The 20,164-nt window shown below is 36.1% G+C and overlaps 1 pseudogene; it reads left to right on the forward strand.

The window, feature by feature from the left end:
• The first annotated feature begins 2,149 nt into the window (after positions 1–2,149).
• LOC123383971 lies at positions 2,150–13,565 on the forward strand (annotated as a pseudogene).
• Positions 13,566–20,164: the final 6,599 nt, after the last annotated feature.

Below are 20,164 nucleotides of genomic sequence, written 5' to 3' on the forward strand. Positions count from 1 at the left end.
ACTACTATTACTATGAATCAATTATCTTGAAAGTATATTAGTTCCTTGGAGTTTGAAAATTAATTAAACATATTCAATCACATTTTTTGGCTTTTCTACAAAGAAGAATATATAACATCTAACATGAGCCTCATCAATAAACTTCTGTCACCTTTACTGAATATTGGTCCATTGGAAAATTCTATCTGCTAAATCAAGATTCATCCAAAACCTTTGCTCTGTTTATCCTATGAAATGTGTCACTCTCAGGGCTACGTCACTGCATTTACCATCTACATCTTTGCTCCTAACGTTCTATTCTCATCTTGATTGGCAGTTCAGAATACATCTAGGTTTTTAAGGGATGGGATTAAATTATCTAGCATTTACTTTTTTATAAATTTATTTTCAATTAAATTATATTATTTTCAACTATCTTACATAAGAAGAATAAGAAATAATTGAATATATGACACTCCATTTAAATGAAAATTGTATGTTTTTATCAGTTAAATATTTTACCGTAGTCAGGGAAATGAAGCTTTTTGATGAGCCAATTTTCAGTATGAATTTTGCTATCATAGATCCGCATGTATCATAGGTTCTACATTTCTGCGTGTACCTAACATATTCTTAGGTGGAAAGAAAATACAGATGAAGGGAGGACACTGGACAATATTGAAAAAGAAAGCGCACCTCATTTTCTTTATAAAACCTTAGTTGTCTATTTTACAAAAACAGTATACATGAGTAAAATGTGTGTCAAATATGCATATAAATTATGAATGCAGAATAATCTTTTCCATTGGTATAATTCACATCATGGCAACCCTTGATTTCCCTCAAATCTTGGTTTTATATAAATGTTTATATCACAAGTACAAATCAAGAGGAAGGTCTTTTTTGGATTAGTGTTGAATTTGAGGATACATGACAGCTAAATTGCTGGAAAAAAACACTCTTTGGTGCCTCCAATCTTATTTCCAAGAAGGGCATTCTTCATGCCTGTTCACTAAACTCTTTCCAGGAAGGGCTCTTTAAGCATGGCAGCTGGTTTGGAGCCATCATGACATTTAAATTCTTTAGCTAGTCATCCTTGGGAGGAGGATCATGAAACAGATGTACAGGAAACCTTATATTTACAAGTGATGATAGTAACTCAAGTAGAGATAATAGAGATGAGACTTCTCTTTCACTTTTGTAAAAGCCCAATCTTATTAAGTGAAACATCATATTTTGCTCTACATAGATAAAATAAAATTACATCAATTATAAATATTTGAAACCAAACAGATGGTTTCTAAACTCCAGCTAAATTATCTTGTCATATGAGGATTTTGTTTGTTTTTTGGTTTTTGGTTGTTTTTTGTTTTTGTTGTTTTGTTTGTTTTGTTTTGTTTTTATTGGCCTCTTTTTTGGCTTCTCCAGTCAATGATAAATTGCATTCTGATAAACAGTAGTAGGTTTATAGAATGCTGTTCCAAGGTCACTGAATTAAGTGTTTTTGACCAAAACTCCCCCCTCAAAATCCAGTTGTGTTGTTTTTGTTGCTGTTTCTAATTTCATAGTAGAAATAATGGTTTTTTTTGTAGCAAGTGAGTTATTTTAGGAACTAATTAATTATCTTGATGTCTCTAGGTTACTGTACATTTTATACTTCTGGAAGGAGTGTGATCTTTAGAATTTAAAGAGAGTAATAGTTACATCTATTATACTTTATGAAAGTAGAATTCAACAAAATGCAAGGCATCTGCATTTACATTGCACTCAACTTATTTACAAAGAGAAGAACATTATATTTGTATTTGCAAACATACTGCCATACCCAGTAGCTAGCACATTTCAGACACTAATCTTTCAGTAGGTAAGTGCTAGAGCCTATGCTGTCACTTAAAGTGTAACTCAGAGGACAAGAAACAGAGCTAACAGAAAGGAGTAGATGGGGTATTTCCAGAGAGGAGGAATCAAGTTATTAATTGGCTAATTCATTCAGTGTGCCTTTGCAAAACACCCTGCTCAATCCTATTGGATACTGAAGTGAAAAAGGCAAGTAAAATGATGTACCTTCCTTTAAGTCATTTGATTGATAGGAGAGAGACTACTCATTTGCATGATTGGTATAAAGGAGTCTATAGAGATGAGTTATGAGGAACATTTTGAGTAATGAGCTATGCCGAAAATTGGCAGCCTCAGAGTCCCATGTTGTTGTTACGGTATGAGCTTCTCTGAAACCTCATCTCAGGAGCAAGGTTAAAAAGAATGCCAGATGGTGGGGTGACTTTTAAATTCCATCCCTGGGTCAAAGTTGATGACCAGATGTAATGGATCTGGAATAAGGAGTCTAAACCAGATGGAAAAGGATTTTTTTTTACTGTTTATTTATTTATTTTGAGATGAGTATGTGCATGTGCGGGCTGGGGGCACAGAGAAAGGGAGAGAGGGAGAATCCCAAGCAGGTTCTGGGGCTGTCAGCACAGAGTCCAATGCAGGACTAGATCTCACATCCCTAAGATCATGAGCTAAGCCGAAATCCAGAGTTGGCCACTTAACCAACTGAGCCATCCAGGTGCCCTGGAAAGGGACTTTTAAACACACACATACAAACATATTTTTATTCTACATATTACAGGAAGGCTACAGTCCTGTTTTATCTTTAGTAAGTTACTATTTTGTGTCTATTTTCCAAATAGAGAATTTATAAGTTAAAGGTATTAACAGTGAGAGAGCTACCAGTTGTAGACTTATGTTGACAAAAAATATGGAACTCCATTTGTTTTTAAAACATTATATTAGCGGGATTATTAATCAAGTGGTAATAATAGTAACTCTTAATGTGTCAATATCAGTGACCTTGATTCAAAATCCTTATTATAGTATAAAAACATTCATACGGTTTTTCTTCAAGTCCCCACCCCCTTTTGAGGACTTAGTCCTTGAATTGCTCTCAGTCTCCTATGTAGATTTCCCTTCCTTAGGTCTTACTTATTTTTCTCCCATTTCTTGTACAGTCTTCCAAATCAAAACCCTCTGTGATATCTATTGCCCTGAAGCACGTGGTCTGGATATCTGAATAGCCCTCTGGAAATAAAATAATGAGATACTGAATCATTGAAAATACAAATACTTTTAATTCATTACCAGGATAATAAAAAAAGAAATTTGGGGGATGAATAAGAATAAGAAATAAAAACAACAACAATAAAAACATTGAGGCAAAATGAAAATAAAAACCAAAATGAATAAATGTTAAAATTAGAATTTACATTATCAGATCTGCAATAAAAGAATTTCTACCAGATATACGTAAGGAAGAGGAAAAGAGACATAACACGCAGAAAGGAATAATGAGCAAAGAAATAAGTAAATATGTGAGTAAATTGCAATATGTGTTCTCTCTATATAGTAAACTATATAGGCTAACTGTATATTTAACAAAAACATAAGTAAAATTTTATATAATAATGGCATATAAATCAGGAAAGAGGAGATCAGAATTTATATGTTCTAAGTGCCTTGTATCATTTGGGAGGGGATTGAGATACAGAATAATTTTATAAATTGTTAATTATATCTAATAAAATTTCAAAATACTTCTATCCAGTGGGGAAAAATTAAAAGGAAAAGGCAATCTTCATGTCAAAAAAGTAAAATATAAGAAAAACAGAAACAGAAAAGTGACACATTAAAAGTATAAAATAAAAATGGTAGAAATGAGTCCAAATGTGTCAGCTATCACAATAGATGTGATAGCCCAAGTTTGTCAGAAGGCAGGTTGTCCAATAAGAGAATGAAATAAAATCCACTGAAGTGTTTACTGCTTGTATAAGGATAATATGGGAGTGCAGAAACGTCTTCACTGGCAAAACTAGGAAGTGATTAGTCAACATTCTGAGGACAAGTGTCCACAAGTCAATGCCATGAAAATAATAGTGAAGAGGGAGTGGAAGAGATCAGTATGAATGAGTAAAATCAGTGTGTGTATGCACTGTGAAACAAAAAACCAAATTCAATGACTATATCTTGTTCCAATACTGATTTAGATAAGCCAATTATAGATAAGCCAATTCTAAAAAGGCATATTTTAGTCAATAAGGGGAAATCTGAACAGGAGAATAGTGATGAAGTCAGTTTGAATTGGACAAGGTAAATTTGGAGGCCTGTTACCAACGGTTCAGGGCTTGGTTCAGAAATGAAGATTACACATGTAGGGTGCCAGTCCTGCAAAATCACGGTCTGTATCTTCAGCGATAACCCAAGAAGTCAACTATTTCACGTAAACGGTGTGTACCTCTGGAACATTTTGTACATTTCTTTGGCTATGCTGGTTTGCCATATCTCAATGAGATTATAAGCAGGTTATATATATTTTTTCTAAACTATATTATGAGCCTCCCTATAGTAGGAGCTCTAAAGCTACACCTGACAACTTTTTTGACCTTGAATACCAATAATTCATTTAAATTATGAAGGTTTAATTCTATATGGGTTCTCAATTGACATCATAAAGTTAATTCTACTAATATGAAAATGAGAAAGTATTATATAATTTACTGCTACATAAAAATTGAGTATCCCAATGTGTTTCCTCCAGGATAGACCTATGCTAATGTCACACAGAATGGCTTGATTTTTCTAAGTGAACACTCCACCATTCACACATTGAGTCCTGAAGTGCTCCCTCCTTACCCACAGATTAAGTCAACAAGGTTCACGACATCTTTCCTCCCCAGTCCTTGTTCAGGGTGTATTTCTAGGCTGCATTCCAGGAGTTAACCTACTCACCCTAAGTGTCACTAAACCTTGAATTTGGTCCCTGACTTTTCCTTGGGTTTAACATTTAACATTTTGAGAACTCATTTATGTCTCTGCCTAAGGCTACAACTTCATTTTACCCCTTGCCTTTGCTTCACTCCTGTCATGCAAAGCTCCATCCCAGTTATAGCCACCGTAAAGCTCAGGTCTAAGGGGAGGGCCCAAATGTCCAGTTGTCCAAGAGAAGAGTATGCATTCATTTCAAAAGAATGGGATTCTAAGCCTATTCCTTATTATGATAAGTCCTTCTGGCCATGTAATCATCATGCTTATATATCATGTCCAGACAGTCAAATATGTGCAATTGGGATTCAACAGCACTGATGTTGACCTGCAAGGGAAAATACAAATGAATACTAAGTGTGGAAGGTATGCTAGGCTGTTTGCTAATATCTTGCTTCTGTGTCTTTTTTCATAATGCATCCTATGTCTGCAAGCTTTCTGTGAGCGTCTGGACTGTGAAAGTGACACCTACATTCATGTTCCAACAGTACCTTCTGTTATGACTCTCTTACATTTTTAACATTATCATTGTTTTGTCTGTCACTGAACTAGATAGAAGCCTCTTATGCACCTTTCTTTTCTCAGTGTCTATCATGGGATCAACACATAATGTGTGTTCATTAAATATATATCACAAATATGAATACTAAATTGCTGAATAAATTATAAATAATATTTTATAGTCTGGATCTGTATCATTATGTAATACAGTTTTCTTTTTTACTTGTGCTGTGTTGACCCGGTTTTGAGTCCCTGACTAGAGTTCAATAAGTTCCTTTTCTTGAGAAGCTAATTAAGTACATACCCGACTACTTCCCTTGGTGAGCCCCCCCACTCTAAGCCCCTATGAATCAGCCCTAATCATCCCAGCACCAGGAAGACACAACTGAGACAGCCCCTGTGCCTTAGAGCCCGCCCAAGGATTCAGTTTAACCAATCTGCAGGGAACTTGAAAAACCTTGCTGTTCCCACCCTGCTTGCCTTACAAAAACTGCCTTTTAGAGTTCCAGCTTGCTGTTGCTCTTTCCCTGGGGGCAACTCCCTTTCAGCCTTGCCTGGCAGCCTTCTCTAGTTTGGCGCTGTAAGTAACAAATGGTCCTCCTTTTCATCTATCTGGGTGTTAGGGTGTTATGTTCTACCATCAAAAGAGTCTTCGAATCTTATGCAACACTTGACAACCCCTACCTAAAGCTCTGTGCATCAAATAAAACTAATTTAACATTTGTATTCAGGACTCAAAATAAGGGTTCCTTGGAATTTGGGAACAAAAAAATATTTATAATCAAAAACCTTGAAATAACTGTCCTGGTGTGGACAAAGAAAATGTTGCCAGCCATCGTTTGTAACTAGCTTTTAAACTCCTAAAAAAGAAGCAATTATGCCTTCTTCCCCATCTATGTGACTCATATAAATCTAGGTGCATAAGTGGAACTTAAAGACAATTGTCAACTGACTGTGTTCAGGATTTACAGTAGTTCCCCTTACCCACAGTTTCAGTTACCCATTCAACCATGATCTGGAAACAGATGCTTCTCAATAGGAGCCTAACACAAGACCGACACCATTCACCTCACTTCATCTCATCACGTAAGCTTTTCACATCATCTCACATCATTACAAGGAGAGGAAGAGTAAGTATTGTACAATAAGATATTTGAGAGAGACACACACACACATTCACATAACTTTTATTAGAGTATATTGTTATAAGTGTTCTATTTTATCGTTGTCATTAATCTCTTATTGTGTTTAATTTATAAATTAAGCATGATCATAAGTATGTACTTATAAGAAAAAATACTATATATATATATACACTATAAAATACTATATATATACTATAAAATGCTATATATATACTATAAAAATACTATATATATACTATAAAATACTATATATGTACTATAAAAATACTATATATAATAAAAATACTATATATATACTATAAAATACTATATATACTATAAAATACTATATACATACTATATAAAAATACTATATATATACTACAAAAATACTATATATGTACTATATAAAAATACTACATATACATACTATATAAAAATACTATATATATATATATATATATATATATATATATATATATATATATACAGGACTTATTACTATCCATAGATTCAGATATCCATTAGGGGGCTTGGGACATATCTCCTATGGAAAAGGGAGATTACTGTATTATAGATCTTTTAAAAAAATTTTTAATGTTTATTTTTGAGAGAGAGAGAGACAGACAGAATGTGAGCAGGGGAAGGGCAGAGAGAGAGGGGGACACAGAATCCGAAGCAGGCTCCAGGGTCTGAGCTGTCAGCACAGAGCCCTATGCAGAGCTCGAACTCATGAAACGCAAGATCATGACCAGAGCCGAAGTTGGACGCTTAACAGCTAAGCCACCCAGGCGCCCCTCAGATTGGCCTTTCTCAGGGAATAATTCTCAGTGTTTCATTTTTTCTGTGTGAACAATTTGGTGCAAGCTAATTATATTAATTTAAGGTGGACTTAAGACACCAAATAAGTAAAATAGATCAATTAGCATCAATATAATTGCATTAGAATACGACATAAATAGTATGTTATTTTAAACAAAGCTAGCTGCAGCTAGTGTTCCTTTTTGCAATTTCCAGCATCTGCTGAATTTACTCTATAGGTTGTATTGTCCTCACATTTTGGCAGAAACATAAGAGAGAACATATTTTCCTTACTGCCCCTCACACCCTTTGATTGGAAGGTTCCACTACTTTATTTGGACATTTTCCATTATACCTCTTATAGTATCCATATGCTAGCTTTTTATGCCTATTAATGTTTTCTTTACTCTGGGCACCCTTCCAAACATACTACTTTGAAATATGGAACTCCTTATTCAGTTATATAGCCAATATCTAAAAACCTCAACTAAGAAAAGATTTCCACCAGAATTTTCGAAGGTGCTGTTAAGATCAATCAAGGCAGCCACTCAATGAGTGTGGAAAAGACTCTTATAACAGCTCAGGAAACCACCTCATAAAGCCTCCACCAAGGGGAACATATCAGAAGACAGAGACTACAAACCACCATAAGGGGAAACCAGCCAAACTCAGCAGCAACAGATGGAGAAGAAAGCACTTATTGACTAACTTCCTTGTGATGCTGTATTTATGTTTCTACTTATTGGGTGCAGATTATATTTTCCTTCCAACAGTAAATGGTATTGATTTAATACATGTGACAGCTCTACACCACTGAAATGGAGGCATGGAATACAAATTTAAACCTCTTTTTCTAAGATACCAAAGACAACCCCTGGACTATTCAGACACTTTTGCTCAAGAAAGGCTCATTGCTAAGAGGAACTTGTATATTGTCTTTTGAAAAAAGTATAGACATGAAGCAAAAATACAGCTTGGACGGCAATAAGCAATGCTGCTTCTTTTCCAGATGTCTGCCTAATTTCCTTGCCAGAAATTTCAAAGGTTTGTATAAAATTTTCCTTAAAAAATGCTTACCAATACTCTGAACGAAAAAAGCAAGGCACATAATGACTTCATCATCTCAGAGTGAATCATAATGAACAAGATACTACACCATTACTGAGCAAATACGAGTCCGGGGAAACCAGAGATCCAGGGCTCTCTGGCCATTGGCAAAACCATGCTGGCTAACATGAGCACAAGCTTTTGATACCACTGTGAATATGCTCTGTTGTGATGATGACATTCCATGTCTAGCATTCAAGAGGTAAACATTTTAAAGTAACTAGTTATGCCACTTGAAAATCAAATCCCAGCGATACTGGCTCCAAGCCAAGGAGTTACTCCCAGATGCATAAGAAAGTGGTTGCGGCCTATAATTAGGTTAATGCTGGACTAGACCCTCTTTTGATGAGTTGGCAACTCCCATGACTGCTTTGCTGTAAGTGGGCTGGTGCCTGAGAGGGAAATATACCTATGGGACTTAACAGGAGACAAGCACCAGAAAGCAATCTAAGGGCTGGGATTTCAACAAACCTTTCAAATAATGGAATCATAGAACAGAAAGGTCGTCTGTTCGGTTCCTGACACTACACGCGTTTTAAGTCTGAAAGATAAATTCTGGTCTACTTTTTCATTTAGAATTCCACAAAGGAGACTCCATCTTCCTTCGGGAAGGCTTTAACGTCTAATATATCAAAAACTTCTTCCATATGACTCTTCAAAATCTCTTTGTTGTAGTTAAGTTCCAGTAAATTTCTTTCTCATATATCCTTTTGTATACATGTGTGATTCCTTTGTTAATGCTTATAATGTCTGTACTTTTTTTCATTAGAGCCACTTTTTACGCTCTGAAATGTTCACTTTTTGGTGGTTCAAAATTGATCATAATTCCATCAATTCCTAATTCTGATAACATAGGAAGTATTACACTCTGGTTCTTGGATTTCCTGCTAAAGTTCTTGTCTTTTTCAATAAAAAGCATATTCTGGCTTATTTGACACTTCGGCTAATTGAAAGTATCATGAGGGGAACTAAATATACATGTTACTCAATAGTAAAGGGTTAGGTTACTTAAAATCAAATATGGCTAGAAGTGTGAATTATAAAAAAAAAATCAACATATAGAATGAGTTTCTGGTATTCAAGAAGAAATGCTGATTTTTATGTAAAATAATACAACATTATTATTCAATTAGTAAACAGAAATGTATTTCCTAAAGACTTAATTTTTCATTGAAAACTATAATTTTTTCAAAAATTTTAACTGCTATAATATGCCTGAGTTATACATTAATACTAAAATATGAAATATGAAGTTACTTTCAGGGTGCCTGAATGGCTCAGTGGTTTAAGCGTCTGACTGTTGATCTTGGCTCAGGTCATGATGTCACAGTTTGTGAGTTCGAGCCCTGCATCCTGCTCTGTGCTGATGGCGACCAGCCTGCTTGGGATTCTGTCTCTCCTCCTGTCTGCTCCTGTCTCTCCTCCTCTCTGCCCCTCCCCTGCTTGTTCTCTCTCTCTCTCTCTCTCCCTCTCTCTCTCTCTCAAAATAAAAATAAATAAACTTAAAAAATATGCAGTTACTTTGAAACAGCACATTTAATAATATCCTTAAGATTTTTTTGTGCACTGTGGTATATAATTTAGGGAAATGTTTTTCAACAGCATGTTTTCCAGAAGGAATTTTAAACCAAGGAGTCATACGTGAGAAAATCTCAAGACTATATTGACTTGTAATGTTTAAAATGGTTGGCAGACTATAGCAATCATTTTGACCAGCTTTTTATTTAAAATGCTAGCCTTCACAGACAGAAAATTATGAGGAACTGTCCTCTTGAATCATCTTGTAACTTTATTATTCTGAACTTTTGATGAGAAAAACAAAATGTGCTATAGGTGCATACTTTTCTCTTGTACTTTCTTTGTTTCTTCAAACATTGTGTTCTTTATCATGTCAGGATCAAAACTGATTTATCAAAGATTAAATGTATATGACCTTGGATTTTTTTCATCCTACTGAATATTTATGTTTATGTTGACACTATGTTTTTAATTTATCATTATGAGAAGAATAACCAAATAGGTTTAGCGTTTTTTCTTGAAATCACACGACCTAAATTACATGAAATAACTAAAAATTAAATACTATCATTAAAGAATTAAACCCTGCTTGTTGGGGCGCCTGGGTGGCGCAGTCGGTTAAGCGTCCGACTTCAGCCAGGTCACGATCTCGCGGTCCGTGAGTTCAAGCCCCGCGTCAGGCTCTGGGCTGATGGCTCGGAGCCTGGAGCCTGTTTCCGATTCTGTGTCTCCCTCTCTCTCTGCCCCTCCCCTGTTCATGCTCTGTCTCTCTCTGTCCCAAAAATAAATAAACGTTAAAAAAAAAATTAAGAAAAAAATAAACCCTGCTTGTTAATGTTAAAATGTTAAAATACACACAATTCTATAAAGATTAAAACTATTATACCATTCTTATAATTACATTACAAAACTATCATACAATTACTTTTCACAATTTTGTCTTTTATATTGTCATGAATATGTATTACCTTAAAAAGGATAGAATATTGTTCCTAAAATGACCTAGTTAATGCATTAGGTCTTATAATATTTCTTTTTTTTTTAAGTTTATTATTTATTATTGAGAGAGAGTGAGCAAGCCAGGGAGGGGCAGAGAGAGAGGGGAGAGAGAGAATACCAAGTAGGCTCTTTTCTGACAACACAGAGCCCCATGTGGGGCTCGAATTCAAACGGTGAGATGATGACCTAAGCCAAAATCAAGAGTTGGACACTTAACCAACTGAGTCACCCAGGGGTCCCTGGCCTTTTAATATTTCTAGGATTTCTTATCTATTAAAAACTTACTATTTCAGTTTATATATGTCAATATCTTTCACAATCATGATTAATTATTGTAGCATTTCACTCTTGACAAAAATAATGAATGCTTATGTGTGTGTGTTCAGAAAAATATTGGTATCCTGAAAAGATATTCTCAAATTCTAGCTACATTTTAATAGGCCAATCAGGGGGCACCTGGGCGGCTCAGTTCATTAAATGTTTGACTCCTGATCTCAGTTCAGATCTTCATCTCTGGGTTGGGAGTTCAAGCCTTGTGTTGGGCTCCACACCTAGAAGGGAGCTTTTTTTTTTTTTTAAGTGAAAATACACACACACACACACACACACACACACACACACACACACACAAATAGGCCAATCAGAGGCTACATGTTTGGTCTGTACCAGATTTCATTTGTTTAATACAGTGGTCTAAGCACTTCCTCCTTTCCTTTCCTTTCCTTTCCTTTCCTTTCCTTTCCTTTCCTTTCCTTTCCTTTCCTTTTCTTTCTTTTCTCATTCTTCTCTTTCCTTTTCTTATTTTCTTCTCTTTCCTTTTCTTTCTCTTTCTTTCTTCTTTCCTTTCTCCCATTCCTTTCCTTCCTTTTCTTTCCTTCCTTTTCTTTTCTTCCTTCCTTCCTTCTTTCCTTCCTTCCTTTCTTCCTTCCTCCCTTCCATATCTCTCCTGCCTCTCTCCCTCCATTCTTTCCTTCTTTCCTTCTCTACATCCCTGTCCCAGAAGAGAGGAAAGAAGAGTTAAAAATTCTCAAGCAATTCTAAGATTTGAGCCAGTTTTCAGACCCAGAATACCTTGAATGAATGGGAGACTAGGTCCTCTTGAATAAGGATTTGGCTAAAAATCCTTGAATAAGGATTTGCCAAAAAATATATGTTGTTTATTTTTCACTCATTCTTCCAAGAAGGGAGCTTTGGAATTTTCAAGAGTGACTGGCATTGGTGAAAAGAAAATAATCCAATTTGGGGGGGATTTCTGGACACTGGCTCTGAACTAACACTAATTTGAGGAAACCCAAAATGTCACAGTATTCCACAAATAAATAGGAGTAGGGGCTTATGGATGTCAGGTGATCAGTGGAGTTTTAGCTCAGGTCTGTCTCAAAGTAGTTTCAGTGGGTCTGCAAACCCATTTCTGGTCATTTCTCCAGTTCTGGAATGCATCATTAGAAAAGGCATACTCAGCAACTAGCAGAATCCCTATATTGGTTTCCTGACCTGGAGAACCAATATGGAGTAAGGGCTATTATAATAGGAAAGGCAAAGTGGAAGCCACTAGAATTGTCCTACCTATGAAAATTGTAAACTAAAAGCCATATCACATTCATGGAGGGATTGCACAATTTAGGGTCATCATCATGGGCTTGGTGGGTGCAAGGATTGTGATTTCTACCACATCCCCGTTCAACTCACCTAGTTGGCCAATGAAGAAAACAGATCTTGGAGAATGACAGTAGATTATCAAAAGCTTAACCACATGTTGACTTCTAATGCAGTTCTGTACCAAACATTACCATTACTTGAGCAAATTAACACATCCCCTGGTGTCTGCTATGTAGCCATGATTGAACAAATGCTTTTTTTTTCTCAGTATCTGCTGGTATAGACCACTATAACAGTTTGCTTTCAGCTGACTAGGCTAGCAAAACACCTTCACGTCCTACTTCAGGGGTGTATCAACTCTCCAGCTCTTGTTTATAATTTAGTTCGCAGGGGATCTTGATTGCCTCTCCCTTCCACAAGATGTCACACTAATTACATAGATGTTATATTGATTGGACTTAGCAAGAAATAGCAACTACTCTGGACTTATTGGCTGAACATTTGCATGTCAAAGAGTGGGAAATAAATTAAAATTTCATTGATTTCTACCTAAGTGAAATTCCTAAGGTTCAGTGGTATAGGGCATATCAAGATATCCCTCGTAAAATAAAGGGTAAATTATTGTAACTGGCTTCTCCTATAAACAAAAAAGAGGCACAATGCCTAGTGGGCCTCTTTGCATTTGGGGTAACATATTACTCAGTTAGATGTGCTACTCTGGCTCATTGACTGAGTAACCCAAAAGCTGCTAGTTTGGAGTAGAGCAGAGTACAAGACAAGGCTCTGCAGCAGGTCCAGGCTGTTGTGCAAGCTGATGTGCCATTTGGACCAGATCCAGTGATACTTGAAGTGTTAGTGGCAGACAGAGATAATGTTTGGAATCCTTAACAGGGCCCATAGATGAATAATAGCATAGATCCTCCAGACTTTGGAACAATGCCCTGCCATTCCTGGGGATAACTAATCTTTTCAGAAACAACTTTTGGCTTCCTATTGAGTTTTAGAAGAGATCAGGTTGCCATGTAGCCTGAGCTGCCCATCATAAACTGGGTGTTGTCTGATCCACCAAGTGACAAAGTTGGGTGTGCACAGCAGCAACACTCCATCATCAAATGGAGGTGACATGTATGAGACTGGTCTCAAGCACGTCATGATGGCGCAACTAAGTTACATGATAAAGCGGTTTAAGTGCCCATGGTTCCCACTCTTGTTATATTATTTTTCTCTCCTGGCCTGCATCCATGGCATCATGGAGAGTCTCCCACAATCATTTGACTGAGGAAGAAAAGCCTCAGTCCTACTTTGTGTAGGACTACTTTGTGTATCGTTCTATGAAATATATAGACATCTCCCAAGAGTGGACATATGTAGCACTATAGTCCCTTCTGAGACATCCTTGAAGGACAACAATGAAGGGAAATTCATCCAGTGAGTGGAACTTTAAACAGTGTATTTGGTTATTTGTTTTTATTAGATGGAGAAAGGGCCAGATGCGTGATTTTATACCAATTCAGGGACTATGGCCAATGATCTGCCTGAATGGTCAGAGACTTGGAAAATTGGTGATAACGAAGTCCAGGAAAAAAGGCCTATGGACAGATTCTCTGAATAGACAGAAAATATATAGATATTTGAGTCTCACGTGAGTATGATTTTAATAATAAAGTGGATATGATGTCCCATTTTGTTGCTATGAGCCTCTTTCCCCAGGTACTCCTGTCACTTCCCAATGGATTCATGAACAAAGTGGTCATGGTAGCAATGACAGAGGTTATGCATGGATCCAATAACATGGGCTTCTATTCACTGAGTCCAATCTGGCTATAGTCACTGCTAAGTGTGCAGTCTTCCAGCAACAGAGGCCAATACTGAGCTCCTCTAGCACCATACTGCAGGCTCATCAGACTGCTATTTGGTGATAAGTTGGTAACATTTGACTGCTAATCATCATTTCTTATTAGAAAAGACACTTCTTTGGATATAGATTTGACATGCTTGCATGCAATGCTTCTAAAACTACCACCCACGGGCTTACAGAATTCCTTATCCACTGTTACAGTATTTCCACACAGTGTTGCATCTGACCAAGGAACACACTTCACAACCAACAAAGTGCATCAGAGGATCCATGCTCATGGGATCCATTGATCATGTTCCCCATCATCCTGCTGTAAATCAGCTACCAATATATTGTACCATTTTTCCCATAGCCAGGATCCACAGGTCCAAAATTCAAGGGGTAGAAATGGAGGCGACACCACCCATCATTACATCTGACGTTTCAGTAGCAAAAAAAAAAACTGTTTTATATCTGAAATCTTTTTTTTTAAGTTTATTTATTTACTTTGAGAAAGAGGGAGAGAGCAATCTGGGGAGGGCAAGAGAGGGTGAGAGAGAGAGAACACGAACTAGGCTCCACCCTACCAGTGTGGAGCCCAATGTGGGGCTTGAACTCATGAACCGTGAGATCATGACCCAAGCTGAAATCTAGAGTCTGACATGAAACCGACTGAGCCACGCAGACGCCCCTCTGTTTCTGAAATCTTATGCTCTGCTGTTCTAGCAGACTTAGAACCAAAGGAAGGAATGCTTCCACTAGGAGAGGCAACAATGATTCTACTGGACTGGAAGTTAAGACTGCCTCCCAGTCCCTAGACTCTTCATGCCTCTGAAACTACAGGCAAAGAAGAGAGTTAGTGTACTTATTGAGGTTATTGATTCTAAGGGGAAATTGGACCGCTGCTCCACAGTGGCAATAAAGAAGACCATGGCTGATACACAGATCCCTTAGGTGTTTCTTAGCAGTACCATACTCATTAAAATCCATGCACAGCTACAACTATCCAATTCATGAAGGACTACTAATGGCTCTGAAGCTTCAGGGATGAAGGTTTGGATCACCTTATGAGGCAAAGAAACATAACCAGTTTAGGTGTTTGCTTGGAGTAAAGAGAATAAAGAATGGGTAGTGAAAGAATGTAGTTATAAATACCAGCTACAACTATGTGATTAGTTGCAGCAATGAGTTGTAATTGTTCTGAGTATTTATTCCTGATTGTGTTGTGAATGTTTGCATATATATTATATATATTTGGAGACCCCTGACTCATACAAAAGTATAGACAAGAAAGATGATAACACAAAGTTATGAGAGTTAGGACACACACAAAATAATAAATAAAAAAAAAAGAAAGATGAAATTAATCATTTGAAACCCCTTCAATGAGTACAATGAGCCAAATGAGTCAATCATCTGAAACCCCTTCAATGAGCATTCAAAAAGGTGAATGAAGCAGCATCTTCATACTGATAAAGACACTGACTGACAAATATCATCATCTTTATGTAGATTCTTATGCTGATAAGAACCTTAATCAAAACTACATAATTAAATAGGGCTTTTTATTATTATGATCCAATTAATGATTTTAGAGAATCATTTAAAACATAGAATTCAGAAAAATATCACATCTCACACAAAATACTTTGAAATGACATTTTAAAATTATCACACTTTTATGAGATCCTAGTTAGTCTTACCGAGAACCAAAGGTTGCCTATTTGTTTTCTGTAAACAACTCTTTACAAAAAGACTGTGTGTGTGTGTGTGTGTGTGTGTGTGTGTGCGACTTATACCAAAACATTCGATTGTGAAGCCTCTGTTGATCTCATGTTTGCTTCATTAGCATGTAACTTAAATAAAAATGCAGTGTACCAACTACCTGAAGAAAAGGCAAGAAAGAACATTCAACTTTATTTTATTTATTTTTTATTGACACTTTATCTTTTCAGAGCAGTTTTTGATGCACAGCAAAACTGAGGGAACCATACAGAACTTTCCCATATACCTCCTCGCTCCACACAAGTAAAACCTCCCCCATTATCAACATCCCCCACCAAAGTGGTACATTTGTTATAGCTGATGAGTCTACATAGACATATGACAATCACCCCAAATCCATAGTTCACATTAGGGTTCATCTGATGTTGTATATTCTATGGTTTGGACAAATATATAATGACATGTATCCATTATTATGGTATCATACAGAATATTTTCACTGACCTAAAAATCCTCTGTGCCCTGCTTATTCATAACCTCTTCTCCCCCCACCACCAACCCTGACAACCACGGTTCTTTTAACTGTCTCCATGGTTTTGCCTTTTTCAGAATGTCATGCAGTTGGAATCATGCCATATATAGCCTTTTTAAATTGGCTTCTTTCAACTTAGGAATATGTATTTATCATTCCTCCATGTCTTTCCATGGCTTGGTAGTTCACTTCTTATCATGAATAATATTCCATTGGATGCACCACAGTTTGTTTATTTATCCGTCACCTTCTGAAGGACATCTTGGTTGCCTCCAAGTTTTGGGAAGTGTGAATAAAGCTGCTATAAACATTCATGAGTAGGGCTTCGTGTGAATATAAGTTTTTAATTCCTTTCGATAAATACCAAGGAACATGACTGCTAGACTTACAGTATACGAGACCTAACTCCAGGTAAATATTGTGGGGGCTCCCCTATGACTGGGCCCCTCTGGAGATTTTTAACTCTCAGACTTGTCCACACTTGAGTCTCCAGCAATCCATCACTTACAGTTCAGGTTTTCCTACCGCAGAGCTGGTTTCTACTTCACTGGTTTCCACTTGTGAGTCTCTGCTCCAGGAAAAAACAGTTCCCCGTATTTGCCTGTTTTTCTCTCTCCTCTTGGAAGCAGCATTTTGCCCTGTGTCCTCCCCTCTTCTGGATGCAAGAAGAGTTGTTGATGTTTTAATCTATTCAGATTGTTACTTTCTGTTAGGATGGAGTGGCAACTTCCAAGCTCCTTACAAGCAGAAGAGAAATTCAACTTTATTTTGAAATATAGACAAAGAGAGTTTTAGTTACACATTTTTGGGCAAAATCTGTTTGCCTTCAGCGTTCAAGGTGAAAAGTAATGTTCTTCAAAAAAACGTAAACTGCATATGAAATATTAAATTAATCGCTAAAATAACCCGTTTTGCATCAGCATTTGAAAACCTAAAAATGAAAAAAAAAATGCTTAACCTTAAACATTTCACTTTAACATCTGCTTTTGTTGCATCCCATAGGTTTTGGAATACTGTGTTTTCTTTTTCTTTTGTTTGGAGACATATTTTGATTTGCCGTTTGATTTCTTGTTTGGCCCACTGCTTTTGCAGTAGTATGTTGTTTAATATTTACATATTAAATATTCAATATTTACATTGTAGGTTTCTCCAGCTTTATTGTTGATCTTCAGTTTTGTACCACTGTGGTTGGAAAATATACTTGGTATGTTTTCAGTCTTCTTAAGTTTGTAATATTTGTTATGTCCCTTTTTATGTGATTTAACCAGGGGATTCTTCTCTTCTGTATGTACTGGAAGAAAATGTGCATTCTATTTTTCTTGGATGGAATGTTTTACATATATCTTTTAGAACAATGTATTCTGAAGTATGCTTCCAGTAAAAAATGTTCTTGTTGAAAAACAAATAACTTTAACCTGAGGGTACTTGTTTAATGTTTATTTATTTTTTGAGAGAGAGACAAAGACAGAGCATGAGTGGGGGAAGGGCAGAGAGAGAGGGAGATACAGAATCCGGAGCAGGCTCCAGGTTCCAAGTTGTCAGCACAGAGCCGGACACAAGGCTCAAGCCCAGGAACCAAGAGATTATGACCTAGGCAGAAGTCAGATGCTTAACCAGTTGAGCCACCCAGGCACCCCTGATGGTACTTGTTTAAAAAAAGCATATCAGAGTGGAGGTGAATGGGGGGAATGGGTGAAACGGGTGAAGGGGATTAAGAGTACACTTATCATGATGAGCACTGACTAATACAGAATTGTTGGATCACCATATTGAACACCTGAAACTAATATAACACTATGTCAACTATACTGAAATTAAAATTAAAAATGTTAATAAAAGGGGGGGAGAATTAACTAAAAACATATTCTCATATGAAAAAAATACAAATTCTTAGGATTAATTTAAATTATGAGATCGTGTGTATAAGATAATGACCTAAATAAATAAACGAGAAATTTATTGTTACTCATAGCTGTAAATTTTATGTCATTTGATAAATGTCAACCATTGTCAATTACTGTGCCTTACTATTATGAAGGAAAACCCTCCAAGTTTTTTTTTTTTTGACTGTTTGATCACTGGAAAATCAGTAATTGTAATATACCTTTGAATAACATTCATAGGCTGCTATATGACAATGTAACTTTTAAGAGCTGCAGGCATTCCATAAAAACATGAGTAAATATATCGATTATGTGCCATGGGCACCTCCTAACCTGGATGTCATTTAAAAAAAAAAAGCTACCGCCATGGTTCGAGAAATACTGCTTTCATATTTTGCTACAATTACCAGTTTTCTCTTTGGTTTATCTTAAATACAGTTGACAACTTGGGTTTTTCTCTAAAGAGAAAGTCTGCTCCTTATTATAAACTTGTAAATATATTTTTGAAGCTTGAAAGTAAAACCAGAACATGAGAAAAATGTGAAAATGTATTTAAAAGTTGATAAAGGTTAAGTGTGCTATTTTGATTACAATTTGGAATGCTTAGCAAAACAAAAGAGAAATGACAGATTCTTGACTTAGGCATATTTGAAGGTATCTTCTTTTATCAGTTTAAAATGTATTTATTAAAAATGAGAGAAAATTCAAATAAAAATGAAATTATAAAACAAAATGATAGGGATGCACAATAAAGCCAGTAGCAGTCATGCTTATAATCTAGAAGTGAATTGTGACAAATATTTTTAGATCAATATTAAAAGTAGCAATTGAAAAGGAAGAGTGTAAATAGTTGATAGGTCTTTGATTAGATGATGATCAGTTACTGAAGAGAAATGAATCATATGAATTCATTTGAGAAACTGATAATAAAAATAATGTAAAACTTATAGTGTGCTACTATAATCAGAGTATGGAATATTTAAGAAACAACCATATGACTTACAAGATTATGCCTTATATAGGAAGAAACTTGATAGATGTTTTCCCAATTTGACAGTGATCATAAAAACTTACATGACATTAACTAACAAGTTGTGAGATTGAAATATTTCTAACAGAAGTATTTTTCTATTATCTTTATAATAAATGCTATTAAAATTATTGTTCTTTAAACTTTTTTTAATGTTTTATTTATTTTTGTGAGAGAGAGAGACAGAGAATGAGTGGGGGAAGGGCAGAGAGAGAGACACAGAATCTGAAACAGGCTCCAGGCTCTGAGCTGTCAGCACAAAGCCTGACGTGGGCCTTGAACTCGGGAACAATGAGATCGTGACCTAGGCTGACATTGGACGCATAACCAGCTAAGCCACTCAGGTGCCCTTAAAAACTATTGTTACATTAAGAGGCAATCAAAGTATACGCAACCAAAAATGTAAGAAAAAAAAGTGTTATTAAAAGACTGTCAGACCACTAAGTCTTGCACAACATAAGTTCCTAGACACTCTTGGTAAAGTGGATTTAGATAATAGAGTTGCTTTAGATTACTCATTGGCTAAACAAAGAAGAGTCTGTGCCATGGCAAATACCTCTTACTCTACCATGACGGATGTGTCTGGTATTAAAGCAAACATAAGAAATTTACAAATAAGCCATTGGGCTAAAATACATTAATGCTCCTTCAGGTACATCCTTTGATTTATTTGATACCAACTGGCTTGGTTCATGGGAGCCTTGGCTAAAGAGT

Source organism: Felis catus, chromosome A2 (assembly GCF_018350175.1).
Source record: "Felis catus isolate Fca126 chromosome A2, F.catus_Fca126_mat1.0, whole genome shotgun sequence".
Taxonomy (NCBI): Eukaryota; Metazoa; Chordata; class Mammalia; order Carnivora; family Felidae; genus Felis; species Felis catus.